The sequence below is a fragment of the Bos indicus genome, chromosome 25, assembly GCF_029378745.1.
Source record: "Bos indicus isolate NIAB-ARS_2022 breed Sahiwal x Tharparkar chromosome 25, NIAB-ARS_B.indTharparkar_mat_pri_1.0, whole genome shotgun sequence".
Taxonomy (NCBI): Eukaryota; Metazoa; Chordata; class Mammalia; order Artiodactyla; family Bovidae; genus Bos; species Bos indicus.
In genome coordinates, this window is record NC_091784.1 from 21898473 (window position 1) to 21912924 (window position 14452).

Below are 14452 nucleotides of genomic sequence, written 5' to 3' on the forward strand. Positions count from 1 at the left end.
GAAAGTGAAGTCGCTCAGTCGTGTCCGACTCTTTGTGACCCCATGGACTGTATAGCCTACCAGGTTCCTCCATCCGTGGGATTTTCCAGGCAAGAGTACTGGAGTGGGTTGCCATTTCCTTCTCCAAGTGGTAAAGAACTCACCTGCCGGTGCAGGAGATGGGAGAGACAGGAGAGCTGCAGGTTCAATCCCTAGGTCTGAAAGATCCCCTGGAGAAGGGCATGGCAACCCACTCCAGTGTTCTTGCCTAGAGAATCCCATGAACAGAGGAGCCTAGTGGACTATAGTCCATAGGGTCACAAAGAGTCAGACACGACTGAAGCAACTTCATGCACACACACCTCTGGGCTTCCCTGGTAGCTTAGGTGGTAAAGAATCCGCCTGCAGATGTAAGAGACCTGGGTTCAATCCCTGGGTTAGGAAGATCCCCTGGAGGAGGAAATGGCAACCCTTTCCAGTATTCTTGCCTGGAAAATCCCATGAACAGAAGAGCCTGGCAGATTACAGTCCATGGGGTCACAAAGAGTCAGACACGACTGAGCACACATGCATTAAAGAGAGGAAGGAAACAATAAGCAAACGAAACTGCCGAATCTTAGAGATTCTACAGTTCTACAAGCTCAGTGTTATGGGTTGAATTGCCCCTCTCCTCACTTCCTAAGTCCTAACCCCAGAACTTCAGAATGTGACCATACTTAGAGATAGGCTCTTTAAAGAGGTAATTAAGTTCGAATGAGATCTTTAGGGTAAGCCCTAGTCCAATACAGCTGATATCCTTGTAAGAAGCGATTAGGACACAGACACACGAAGGGAAGATCATGAGAAGGCACAGGGAGAAGACAGCCACCTACAAGCCAAGGAGAGAGACCTCAGAAGAAACCAACCCCACCAACACCTTGATCCTGGACTTCCAGCCTCCAAAAATGTGAGAAAATAAATGTCTGTTGTTCAAGCCCTCCAGCCTGGGGTAATTTGTTGTACCAGCCCTAGCAAACTAATAGAGTTAGGATTGAGGGGCATCAGACATAACAAAAGATGGGGTAAAGCATGGGGCGTAAGGACTTCCCTGGTAGCTCAGGTGGTAAAGAATCCACCTGCAATGTGGTAGACCTGGGTTCAGTCCCTCTGTTGGGAAGATCCTCTGGAGAAGGGAACGTTGACCTACTTCATTCTTCTGGTCTGGAAGATTCCATGGTCTATTCCATGGGCTCACAAAGAGTTGGACACGCCTGAGTGACTTTCACATGGGGCTTAAAATAGAGAGCCTGGATGAAGACTGTGTATTTAGATCCTTAGGTACCCTCACTTATCACTCACAGTCAAAGCAAAGATGCTTCTAGCTCCAACTTTCAGCATGAAGTATATTTGACAAAGACATTAAACAAGAGAGATTCCAAATTCAGAGAAACAAGGCCCAGTACAGGGCAGGCAAGAGGAACTCTTCTGAGAAGTAGGGAACCACATAAGAGACAGCCACCTAAAAACTGTGAAACCATCCCTAACCTAACCCACTTTTGGTCCCAGACTGGTACAGGGGACCATCAGCAGGAAATTAGCATGCTTTTCTAGAGAAGAAGGGCTCTGAAAAAGCTCTGCATGCAGTGACCTTGGGGAGTCTGACACAAAGGGCTGGTAGATTCCTACCCAACATGGAAGCCCTCTGAGTTGACAAGTCACACCTCACATTCACAACTCTTTAATACCTTACTGTTAAAGGTAAATAGCTCAGGGATCTCCCTGGTGGTACAGTGAATAAGAATCTGTCTGCCAATGCAAGGGATCCAGGTTATCCCTGGTCCAGGAGGATTCCACATGCCACAGAGCAGCTGAGTCCATGCACCACAACTGCTGAGCCTGAGTCACAACTAAAGCCTGTGTTCCTAGCACTCTGCAATAAGAGAAGCCACCGCAATGAAGAAGCCTGGGCAGGTCAACCAACAGTAGCCCCCACTCGCCAAAATTAGAGAAAGCCTGTGCACATCAATGAAGATCCAGCGCAGCCAAAAATTTAAAAATTCATTTTAAAAACATTTTTTATTTTATTTATTTTTATAAATTTTATTTTATTATTTAACTTTACAATATTGTATTGGTTTTGCCATATATCAACATGAATCTGCCACAGGTATACCTGTGTTCCCCATCCTGAACCCTCCTCCCTCCTCCCTCCCCATACCATCCCTCTGGGTCGTCCCAGTGCACCAGCCCCAAGCATCCAGTATCGTGCATCGAACCTGGGCTGGTGACTCGTTTCATATATGATATTATACATGTTTCAATGCCATTCTCCCAAATCATCCCACCCTCTCCCTCTCCCACAGAGTCCAAAAGACTGTTCTATACATCTGTGTCTCTTTTGCTGTCTCGCATACAGGGTTATCGTTACCATCTTTATAAATTCCATATATATGCGTTAGTATACTGTATTGGTGTTTTTCTTTCTGGCTTACTTCACTCTGTATAATAGGCTCCAGTTTCATCCACCGCATTAGAACTGATTCAAATGTATTCTTTTTAATGGCTGAGTAAGACTCCATTGTGTATATGTACCACAGCTTTCTTACCCATTCATCTGCTGATGGACATCTAGGTTGCTTCCATGTCCTGGCTATTATAAACAGTGCTGCGATGAACATTGGGGTACACGTGTCTCTTTCCCTTCTGGTTTCCTCAGTGTGTATACCCAGCAGTGGGATTGCTGGATCATAAGGCAGTTCTATTTCCAGTTTTTTAAGGAATCTCCACAGTGTTCTCCATAGTGGCTGTACTAGTTTGCATTCCCACCAACAGTGTAAGAGGGTTCCCATTTCTCCTCATCCTCTCCAGCATTTATTATTTGTAGACTTTTGGATCACAGCCATTCTGACTGGTATGAAATGGTACCTCATAGTGGTTTTGATTTGCATTTCTCTGATAATGAGTGATGTTGAGCATCTTTTCATGTGTTTGTTAGCCATCTGTATGTCTTCTTTGGAGAAATGTCTATTTAGTTCTTTGGCCCATTTTTTGATTGGGTCATTTATTTTTCTGGAGTTGAGCTGTAGGAGTTGCTTGTATATTTTTGAGATTAGTTGTTTGTCAGTTGCTTCATTTGCTATTATTTTCTCCCATTCTGAAGGCTGTCTTTTCACCTTGCTTATAGTTTCCTTTGTTGTGCAGAAGCTTTTAAGTTTAATTAGGTCCCATTTGTTTATTTTTGCTTTTATTTCCAATATTCTGGGAGGTGGGTCATAGAGGATCCTGCTGTGATGTATATCGGAGAGTGTTTTGCCTACATTCTCCTCTAGGAGTTTTATAGTTTCTGGTCTTACATTTAGATCTTTAATCCATTTTGAGTTTATTGTGTATGGTGTTAGAAAATGTTCTAGTTTCATTGTTTTACAAGTGGTTGACCAGTTTTCCCAGCACCACTTGTTAAAGAGATTGTCTTTAATCCATTGTATATTCTTGCCTCCTTTGTCAAAGATAAGGTGACCATAGGTAAAAACATTTTTTAAATAGATAAATAATTCAGGATCATCAGACATGTAAGTAGGATATTTTCCTTCCTTTGGAGGGAATTGAGACAAAGTGGAGAGCTAAAGAAAAAAATGTTTAAATTGCACTTAACATACTCAAAGAGATAAGAAAAGATATTGCATCTATGAAACAATAACATGATTTTTTTTTAAATTAGAATATAAATTACTTTGGGGAATTAAAGTTTTGGTAATTTTAAAACTTAACATAAGTGTTGGAAGATAAAGTTGCAGAAATTTCCTAGGAAGTTGAATTGTTACCAAACAAGACTCTGTGGGGCCTTCTTGAGACAAACCCTTCCCCCATATTCTCTGCTTTAGCTCCTTTCTGAAGTAGCTAGATAATAGTATTAATATCGGATGCCAATTTCCTGAATTGTTTTACAGAGGTGGAAACTCCCACCAAATGGAAGATATTAACTTCTTGATGACCATGAACACATAGCCTCCTGAAGCCTAAGGTCTGATAATGTTCACCCCTGTGACCTCACACAGTAACATCATCCCACCATCACCCAATCAGAGAATTGTGTATGAGCTGATCACAGACTCTGGGACATCCCTCCCTCACCTGTTCTTTAAAAATGCTTTGCTGATATCCTTTAAGGAGTTTGGGGTTTAGGGGGCTAGTTCAGAAGGATTAAAATTACAGGCCAGCATGGAGTAATATTTACATACGCCAAATAACACAAAACACTGAGTTAAAGTGTCCCTAATTGTCCCTTAGAAGGAAATCTAAAAAAGTGTGAATATATGTATACAGATAACTGACACCCTTTGCTGTTCGGCAGAAACTCACACACACTGTAAAGCAACTATAAGCCAATAAAAATTTAAAAAACAACAATAAAAAAAAAAGACTGTCCATTAGCCATATTGAGAGGCTGGTAAGAATACCCAGTGATTTAGCATGAAGATGCTAAATATATGGTTGTCAGTGCCAGTTGACTACCTAATATCTATTCTCCCCTTATGATTTTTTCTCCTTTAAATGTTTTATTTATTTATTTTTTGGCTATACTGCATCTTCATTGCTGCGTGTGGGCTTTCTCTAGTTGCCTTGAGCAGCGGCTACTCTCTAGCTGTGGTGCACAGGCTTCTCATGGTGGTGGCTTCTCTTGTTGCAGAGCACAGGCTCTAGGGTGTGGGCCTTTGGTAGTTGCAGCTCATGGGCTTGAGAGCACAGGCTCAGTAGTTTTGGTGCAAGGGCTTAGTTGCTCCACGGCAAGTGGGATCTTCCTGGATCAGGGATTGAATCCATGTCTACCACACCAGCAGGCAGATTTTTTGCTGTTGTTTTTTAACCACTGAGTAACCAAGGAAGCCCTCCCTTCATGATATAACAATAAAATTCTGATTTTGGGGGGATTAGCAATGAACCTGGTTTAAAAATACCATTTTCACCTCCAGAAAGTAGCCAGATAGCATTCTCATGCCTAATGTCTCGGTAGAGATTTCTTGGAAGAGTTTTCTCTACCAATCTAGGTGCTCACCCTTCCACATTGTCACTTCCTTCTTCCACCCAGGAAAGTATATTCCAGACCAAGAGATGAAGAGGTCATCTTTCAACCCTGAGATCCTAAAGATGATGGAGTCAAAGAAAACAGAAGGCTGGATCTTGACACCCTTGAGAAGTTGTATTAACTCCTAGGTACTGGTAACACAAGCAGAAAATGAAATTTAAAATAAAATCACTTATGACAAAACCCATCAAATACCTGGGAATAAATCAGACAAGAAACATAAGACCTCTACACTAAAAACTACAAAATACAGTTGAAAGAAATTAAGAAAATCCAAATAAAGGAAAGGATATACCAAATTCACAGTTAGACTCAATATTGTAATGTCAATTTTGTCAATTGTAATGACAAAATTGTAATTACATTATCATTACAATGTCAATTGTAATGTCAATTTCTCAATATTATAATTCTCTTAAAATTGGTCTATAGATTCAACACATTCCCTATCAAAATCACAGCAAGATTTCTTCACAGAATTTGACAAGCTAACTCTGAATTTTATAAGAACATGCAAAAGACCTAGAATTACCAAAAACACCTTGAAGAATGAGGCTTTACACCACCAGAGTAATTATGAACTTTCTATAATTAGCTTGTTTGCATTACTTCATTGTTATCTGCTCTTTATCATTCCTTCCTTCTACTTTCTTTGGGTTTTACTTTGCTGTTCTTCTTCTAGCTTCTTGAGATGGTAGCATAGAGTGTTGATTTTCAGATAGTCTTTAAAAATTTTTTTAACTTTTTACTTTGAAATAATAATACAAGGGACTTCTCTGGTGATCCGGTGGCTACGACTCTGTGCCCCCAGTGAAGACAGCGGGGTTTGATCCCTGGTCAAGGAACTAGATCCTCATGTTGCAACTAAAGATCTCACGTGCTGACACGAAGATTGATAATTCCACGCACCACAACTAAGACCCGACACAGCCAAATAAGTAAATATATTTATATTTTCCAAAAGAAATAATGCCTGAAAGTACAAGACTTACAAGGAGTTGTAAAACTAGTACATAGAGTTCCTTGATCCCTTTGGTCAGCTTCGACCTATGATTACGTCTTATAGAACTAAAGTGCAATATCAAAACCGGGAAACTGATATTGGTACATCGTTGAATGACCACAAACCTCATTTGGTTTTCAATGAGCTTCAAATGTGCTCATTTGTATATGTGAGAGGAGGGAATTCTGTGCAGTTCAGTCCCATGGTAGACTTAAGTGACCATGCTACGATAAAGACACAGAACTGGTCTACCACCACAGAACAACTCGTTCCCACTGCCCAGCTATATTCCCACTCACCCTCTCTTACCCCCATCCCTGCTTCTTAGCAACCATCAGTCTGTCCTCCTTTTCCATAGTTTTGTCAATTGAGAATGCTATATAAATGGGATCCTCTAATGTATGATCTTTTGAAATTAGATTTGTGCATTAAACGTAATGCCCTTGAGATCCACCCACGTTGTTACATTTGTCAACATTCATTCTTTTATTACTGAGGGCGAGTCCACTGTATGGATGTATCACTTTGTTTAACCATTCACTTTCTGAAGAACTTTTGAGTTAGTCCCAGTTTTTGACTCTTACAAATAGAGCTGTAATGAATGTTTCCATTAAGATATTTGTCTGGACATAAGCTTTCGTTTCTCTGGGGAAAATGCCCAAGGATGTGATTGCTAAGCTTTATGGTAAGTGCACATTTGGTTTTATAAGGAACTGCCAAACTGTTTTCCAGAGTACCAGTTTACATTGCCACCAGCAATGTATGAGAGATCCAGTTTCTCTGCATCTTCGCCAAGAAGTATTCTTTTAAAATACACGCATTAGAGTTACACATTTCCATCTGAGCACTGCTTTGGTTGGATTTTCGAGACTCAGTTGTTTAAGCCACTGTTAATCAGTTCTTCTAATACTCAAAGCTGAATGAAATCTTAATCAGTTCTGCCCTGTGCAACTCCAGGGGGCCGTTATTAACCTCATGGTCTAGAGTTTTGTAATAAGCACTAGCAATTCTGAAATGAGTGTAAAATAGGTTAACTGATTACAATACAGGTTGACGATTTGTCTTCAAAAACCAATAAAATATACAATTAGAAAAAAAAAATGAAAGCTTCTAGTATACATCTAGAATTCAGTTAGGAGGAACAAACCTGATTTAAATGGAGTGGCCATGAAAGACTTGCTGGAAAGGTGAATTTTGAGCAAAGCTCAAAGCAGTGAAGCAATGAGCTAGGAAAGATTAGGAAGACGGGCATTTCAGGCAGAGGGGAGCACAAATGCAAAGGCTTTGAGATACATATGTGTCTGGGTTCTTTGAGAAACAGTGATGCTGAGGGCAGTTTGGAAGCGAGTGAATGAGCAGAAAGTAGTGGGATATGAGGTCAGTATGGTAATGGTTTTAGTGACACTAAAGCATGCAGGGATCCAGGAAAGACCATATGGGAGGCTATAAAGCTGACCTCAATATGTTTAAAAGGATTGAAATCATATGTCATATGTTCTCCGACCACAGTTGAGTGAAATTAGAGATCAGTAACAGAAATAAATGTGGGAAATTCACACATGAATTGTGGAAAATTAAGTGTGGAAATTAAACAAGACACTTAAAATTTTTTTCTTTTATTTGGCTGTGCTGGGTCTTAGTTGCAATGGATGGGATCTCTAGTTGTGGCACGTGAACTCTTAGTTGAAGCCTGTGGTATCTAGTTCCCTGACTAGAAATTGAAACCAGGCCCCCTGCATTGGAAGCACAGAGTCTAGCCGCTGTACCATTAGGAAAGTCCCAACAAGACACTTCTAAATAACTAATGATCAAGAAGAAACCACAAGGAAAATTAGAAAGTACTCTGAGATGAGTGAAAATGAAGACACAACATATCAAAAATTATGGGACGTAGCTCAAGTAGTTCTTAGAGGAAAATGTATAGCCTTAAACACCCATATTAAAAAAAAAAAGAAAGATATCAATTCAAGGGCTTCCCAGATGGTTCAGTGGTGAAGAATCTGCCTGCCAATGCAGGAGACACAAGAGAGGTGGGCTCAATCCCTGGGTCAGGAAAATCCCCTGGAGGAGGAAATGTCAACCCGCTCCAGTATTCTTGCCTGGAAAATTCCATGGACAGAGGAGCCTAGTGGTTAACAGCCCATGGGGTCCATAGAGTCAGACATGATTGAGCACGCACACACACACACACACACACATCAAATCAGTAATCTAACTTTCCACCCTAAGACACAGAAAATGGAGAGCAAACTAAATCACGGAGAGCCATACGGGATTTGGTGTCTATAACTTTTGAGTACCTTTTGTATCCTGAGATGGTTAATTTTATGTATCAACTTGACTGGGCTAAGGGATGCCCACACACCTGATAAAACATGATTTCTGAGTAAGCTTTCTGAGACATTAGCATTTGAAGCAGTAGCCCAAGTAAAGACCATCCTCACCAGGGTAGGCAGGCATCATTTAATCTGCTGAGGACCCAAACAGAAGGACAAGAAAGAGGAGGGGGGGTTTTCTCTCTTCTTGAGCTGGGATGTCCATCTTCTCTGCCTTTGAGCACCCATGCTGTAAACAACTACTGTTTTTGGAGCCTATTTAGTGCCAGTTTTTCACACTTTTGTGCCTTTTGTTGGTGATCTTGCTGTTTAAGATGGCCTCCAAGTGTAGTGCTGATGTGCTGTCCACTGTTCCTACCCACGAGAAGGCTGTGATGTGCCTTTCAAAGAAAATATGTGCGTTAGATAAGCTTTGTTCATGCATGAGGCATATGCCATAGGTGAACAATGTCCATCAATGCTGATGAACTAACTATATATATATATAATATTTTATTTATTTATTTATTTATTTGGGCTGTGTCAGATCTTAGTTGCTGCACATAGGCTCTTCATTGCAATGCGTGGGCTCCAGAGTGCACAGGCTCAGTAGTTTTGGCATGCAGACTCTCTAGCTGTGGTGTGTGGGCTTACTTGCCCCACTGAATGTTGGATCTTAGTTCCCCAACCAGGGATAGAATCCATGTACATTGTCTTGGAAAGCAGATTCTCAACCACTGGACCACCAGGGAAGCCCCAACAATATATATTAAATAAGATATTTTAAAACAAAAACACACATTTTTAAAATGTATTTATTGATCAGTTGATGAATACACTGTGACCAGAGGCTCACAGGAACTTAGCTCTCAGTTTCTCCTAAGAGTAATGGTTCAGTATTTGCTAATTCAGTGTTTGTGATGACTTCGTAATTTCAAGTGCAAATATCAAGAAAAACTCTACATTTTTAGTTCTAAAGGTAATCTGACTGTGACATCTCTTATCAGTCATGTGCTGGCTAGAGGAGGTCACTCACTATTTCATTCTTCTTGCAGTTTCCATCTCAAAGCTGCAAGTGGCATTTTGGGGGAGAGGAACATATCATAAGAGACCTCCTGCATACAGGGAGAACCCACAACTGCACCCATAGCTGCTGTCCATGGTGCTGATCATCTAAAGAAAGCATGCTGCAAGAGAAGAAGCATCAGAAAAATCATTATGAAATTTGCATGAGTAAACCTAAGGATCCTGTCTTCTACTCCTCCACGATCAAACAGAATAGGTTTCCAAAACTGGGTAAGTGAGCATGCATGATTAGAGACTCCTGATCCCATCCTTGTAACATCAACGTAACATCCACAAGTACTGAGGAACACAGTACTAGAGCCACAGGAAACCTGGAAAGAGCCAAAGTTGGGAGCAGACTTAATGATTACCATGGAGTTCCCACACTTAGCCAATCCTGTGCTACTGAGGACTAAGCCCTAGTATCAGTTTAACCAAGCCTTCTAAATCACTTCAGATTCTCCTCTAACTCTCCAGAAGATTTAAGATCTCCTGGTATTTCTCATGACTGGCTTCTTGAGTCCCCAAACCTTGAACCTCTAAAACTCAGAATCTTTGCAGACTCTGCATTACAAAAACTTTCAAAAAGCAGAAGCAAATTTTAGATAAATTGATACAACAGAGAAGACAGTGTTTCACTGAGACAGTAATCAAGAGCAAGTGCCAAAGAAGGGGAAATGGGGGAAATTATGGAAGATTCACTGTTTTGAAACCCAGAATTTACCTGAATTTTGCTTTTGGGAAAACAACCACTGTCTCACTCTCAAACCATGTGTTTTGGGTAAAGATGATTCCAAACCTAAGCATGTGATCCAAGCCTAAGCCTGTCAATGCATTCTCTATTCTAATCACAGCTTTCAGGTAGAGGTTGGGATATGCTTCAAACAAGGTAATAAAGCCTAATTAGGACAATTCAGTAGTCATGTATGGATGTGAGAGTTGGACCATAAAATGGCTGAGCACCAAATAATTGATGCTTTTGAATTGTGGTGTTGGAGAAGACTCTTGAGAGTCCTTTGGGCTGCAAGGAGTTCCTTAGTCAATCCTAAAGGAAATCAACCCTGAATGTTCATTGGAAGCACTGATGCTGAAGCTGAAACTCCAATACTTTGGCCACCTGATGAGAAGAGCCAACTGATTGGAAAAGACACTGATGCTGGGAAAGATTGAAGGCAGGAGGAGAAGGGGATGACAGAGGATGAGATGGTTGGGTGGCATCACTGACTCAATGGACATAAGTTTGAGCAAACTCTGGGAGATGGTGATGGACAGGGAAGTCTGGCATGATGAAGTCCGTGGGGTCACAAAGAGTCAGGCATGACTGAGTGACTGAACAACAAGGACAATTCAAAACAAATTCTACAATCTATTCTGGAGCCACAAGTCTTCCTGGACTCAGTTATGTACATTAGAGACTGGAGCTAATGCAATCCTCTTATGATCAAACTGGACAGAAAATGGCATGAACACTGAGAAAGTAGAGCCAAGACTTAATCATAGAAAAAACAGGTCCTGGTGACATCTTTTTGTGTGTGTGACATCTTTCGAATCCAGGCTTATGCTAAGCTGAAACCAAATTCCTCAGTATATGAGATGATTTGTTCCATCTTAAAACTACACTAGTTGAGAGTTGTTTGTTTCAGATACTTTCAAAATACAGAGTTCTACTTAGATTACAAATAAGTACTAGAAGTGGACTAAAATATTTTAGGTGATGTATGATAAAATGTGAAATTCACGAAGGCCAAGATACAGGGCAGTGAAAACCCTTTTGACATAGCTAGTAAGTTGGTAAGCCTTTTCTCCTGTTAGCAAAATGCTTATTAAATTCTCTTAAGGGGAAGGTTTTTATCACCTGGCTCAGGAAGCACACATTTCCTGAACAAATGATGGCCAGAGAGAAAAATGCTGTGGTTGGTGTTGAAGTGGGGGGGGCCCTACCAGAATCATATGGCTATAAGCTAGGGGAAGATGATTTCCCAAAGGAAAATACAGGCTCTGTTGCCAGTAGAAAGTGGAATGGATTCCATGCGGGCAGGAGAAATAGATTCCATCAAGAACTCTCCTGAAATAGTTGTCTTGTAAATGCTTTCAATAAGTCCCCTCATAAGCATGTCTCTTGAGCCTTAAAGAATCTGATTAACAAAATAATGTTTCTTATACTAGAAAATGATGCTAACTTTTGTTAAAAGCATTTATGTCCCTTGGAGAAAAAAATGTCATAGAAAATTAATGTAACCAGATTTGCATTTCTTTATTATTATGAAAAGTAATGCCATTGGCCCAAGGTAAGTCAATGTGCAGAAACAGTATTCGGGTCACGGGAAGCTAGGGTTGGATTAAGAAATAAGAATGATTGTTGTGTGTGTGCGTGTGTGTGCACGCACACACGTGTGCATGTGTGCTTAGTCACTCAGTCATGTCCCAATTCTTTGCAACCTCATGGACAGTAACCCACCAGGATCCTCTGTCCATGGCGATTCTCCAGGCAAGAATACTGGAGTGGGTTGCCATGCCCTCCTCCAGGGGATCTTCACAACCCAAGGATTGAACCCAGGTCTTCCACATTGCAGGTGGATTCTCTATTGTCTGAGCCACTAGGGAAGCCCTGATTGTCTATTATGTCACCACTTTTCATGAGCTCAAGTTGTGGAAGATGGCCCTCACTGGAGTGATTTGACATAAAAATAATGTTCCCCAGAAAGTTTGTAGATCCTGCATCTGCTACTGGATATGGAATACACTTACTTTAAGGAGCAGAAGATGGCATTACCCTAACCAAGTAGATTGTTGGTTGAAACTCCTTTGATTTCTAGTGAGAGAAACTGAACTCAAAATATCTTAAGCACAATAGCCAATGTATTAACTAACACGACTGAAAAATTTAGGAGGTAAACCCAGCTTTGGGTTGTGCTAGGTCCTGAGACTCACATGTTATCATCAGGGCTGGAACACCTTCCATCTCTTAGCTCTCCTTTTCTTTATTCTGGCATTGCTTCCAGGTCTCATGTGAGTTTCCCAGCACTTCTTAGACTACACAGTCCTTTCTGATACTAGCTCCAACAGTAAAGAAAGTTCTCCATTTCCGTCTTTCGGAAAACATCCTGGGTAGGCCTGACCCTCACTGGATTGGATTGGGGCCCATACCCTCTCCTGAACAAAACACTGTGACCTGTATGGTAAGATAAGCTGATTGGCCAGGCCCAGAGCCAGAGGTGGGATCAACCCAGCTTGAACCACAGTTCAAGTATTAGGAAAGGCGGCTGAGTTGTTCTCCAAAGGAAATTCAGGATGTCCCCAGAACAAGAGGAAATAAATGTTGATTAAAAAATAGAAGAAACAGATGACCACTACACCTGTGCTTTGGGCAAGCAAATTTATAAAATCTGTGCATTTAAGGGACAATGTGTGTGCATGCATGCTCAGTTGGCTCAGTCATGTCCAATTCTGTGTGACTCTATAGACTGTAACACACCAGGCTCCTCTTTCCATTGGATTCTCCAAGGCAAGAATACTGGGGTGGGTTTCCATGCCCTCCTCCAGGTGATCTTCCCGACCCAGGGGTTGAAGCAGTGTCTCCTGCATCTCCTACATTGCAGGCAGATTCTTTTAACCACTGAGCCACTGGGGAAGCCCAGGGGACAGTGTAGTAGCACCATTAGTCACTCAGTTTGACTGTTTGACTCTTTGAGACCCCATGAACTATAATCCAACCAGGATCATTTGTCCATGGAATTCTCCAGGCAAAAATACGGGAGTGGATTGCCATTCCCTTCTCCAAGAGATCTTCCAAACCCAGGGATTTAACCTAGGTCTACCTGCATTGTAGGCAGATTCTTTGCCATCTGAGCCACGAGGGAAGCAGGCATCAAGGAAGCAGGGGAGTCTTATCTAAATGTATCTTTTCCTAAGTGGCCTGGAAGTAGTACTACTAACTCAAAAGGAAGTGTTGGTTCACTTCATTTTAGGATTTCTTCTTTACTCGTAACCACACGCTCTGAAAATTGCCCATTCTCCCACAGTGGTGGACATCCGCTGTCATGTTTAATCTTACTCTCATGCTGCTGGCTTATTGGACATGAAGACACCTGACCCCCAAAATCTAGGTCATTGACATAATAGTGGACAATCAAATTCTTCATGGGCTCCCCTGAGACTGAGAGGGGTTGGGAAACTCCAAAAAAAGCCCACAAAATCCTCCTGCTGAGAGATCCAGAAAGTTCCTGGTTCCCATTCTCCTGAAGCCTTATTTATGTTTCTTTGGATCCTATTTAAAAGACTTCTGCCTGCATCATTTAATAATTTCTTGGTTTTGCTGATACTAATTTAAATCTATTTCTGTTCACTGAAACAGTGACTTTACTGAGACTAATTCCACTCACAAGTTTTCCAGTACCATTGAGAAAGGAGTAGCTGGTTTTGAGCGTAAGCAATTTCACTCTTCTCTGAACTTGGCCCCTATGGTCGCATTTTCCAGGCTCCAAGCTCTGGCTACTGAGCCTGACACTAGTCCCAATAGTCCTGAGATGCTTGGGTCATTCAAAGCTTCTGTATGAGTGAAGTTATACCAGTTATCAATTGCCACATCAATGTTGAATGACTGGTGCAGCTGGAATCAGCTGGGGAGGGGAGGAAGTGTGACAGTCCTCCTGATCTTGATTGGGCCTGTCATATCGAAAAATAACAAAGGAAGGGGGTATGAGGCATTTGGGATGATAGGAAACACTGTGATTTAAAATAGGGCAACCAGGGAAGTTGTAGCCGATAGAATAATAATAATTCAAAAACTTGAAGGAGGCAAGGGGATAATCCATGGAATTATCTGAATGACTCTGTGTGTGTGTGTGTGTGTGTGTGTGTGTGTGTGTGTGTGTGTGTGTATAGAGATATGTAGAGAGAGAGAGAGGAGTTCAGATAGAGTGGACACCTGTCACAAGGCCTGAAACAGCAGTGTGTCCATCATATACAAGAAACAATTGGAGGTCAATGAGAAAGAAGCAGAATAAACCAGAGTATAAGCCTTAGGAG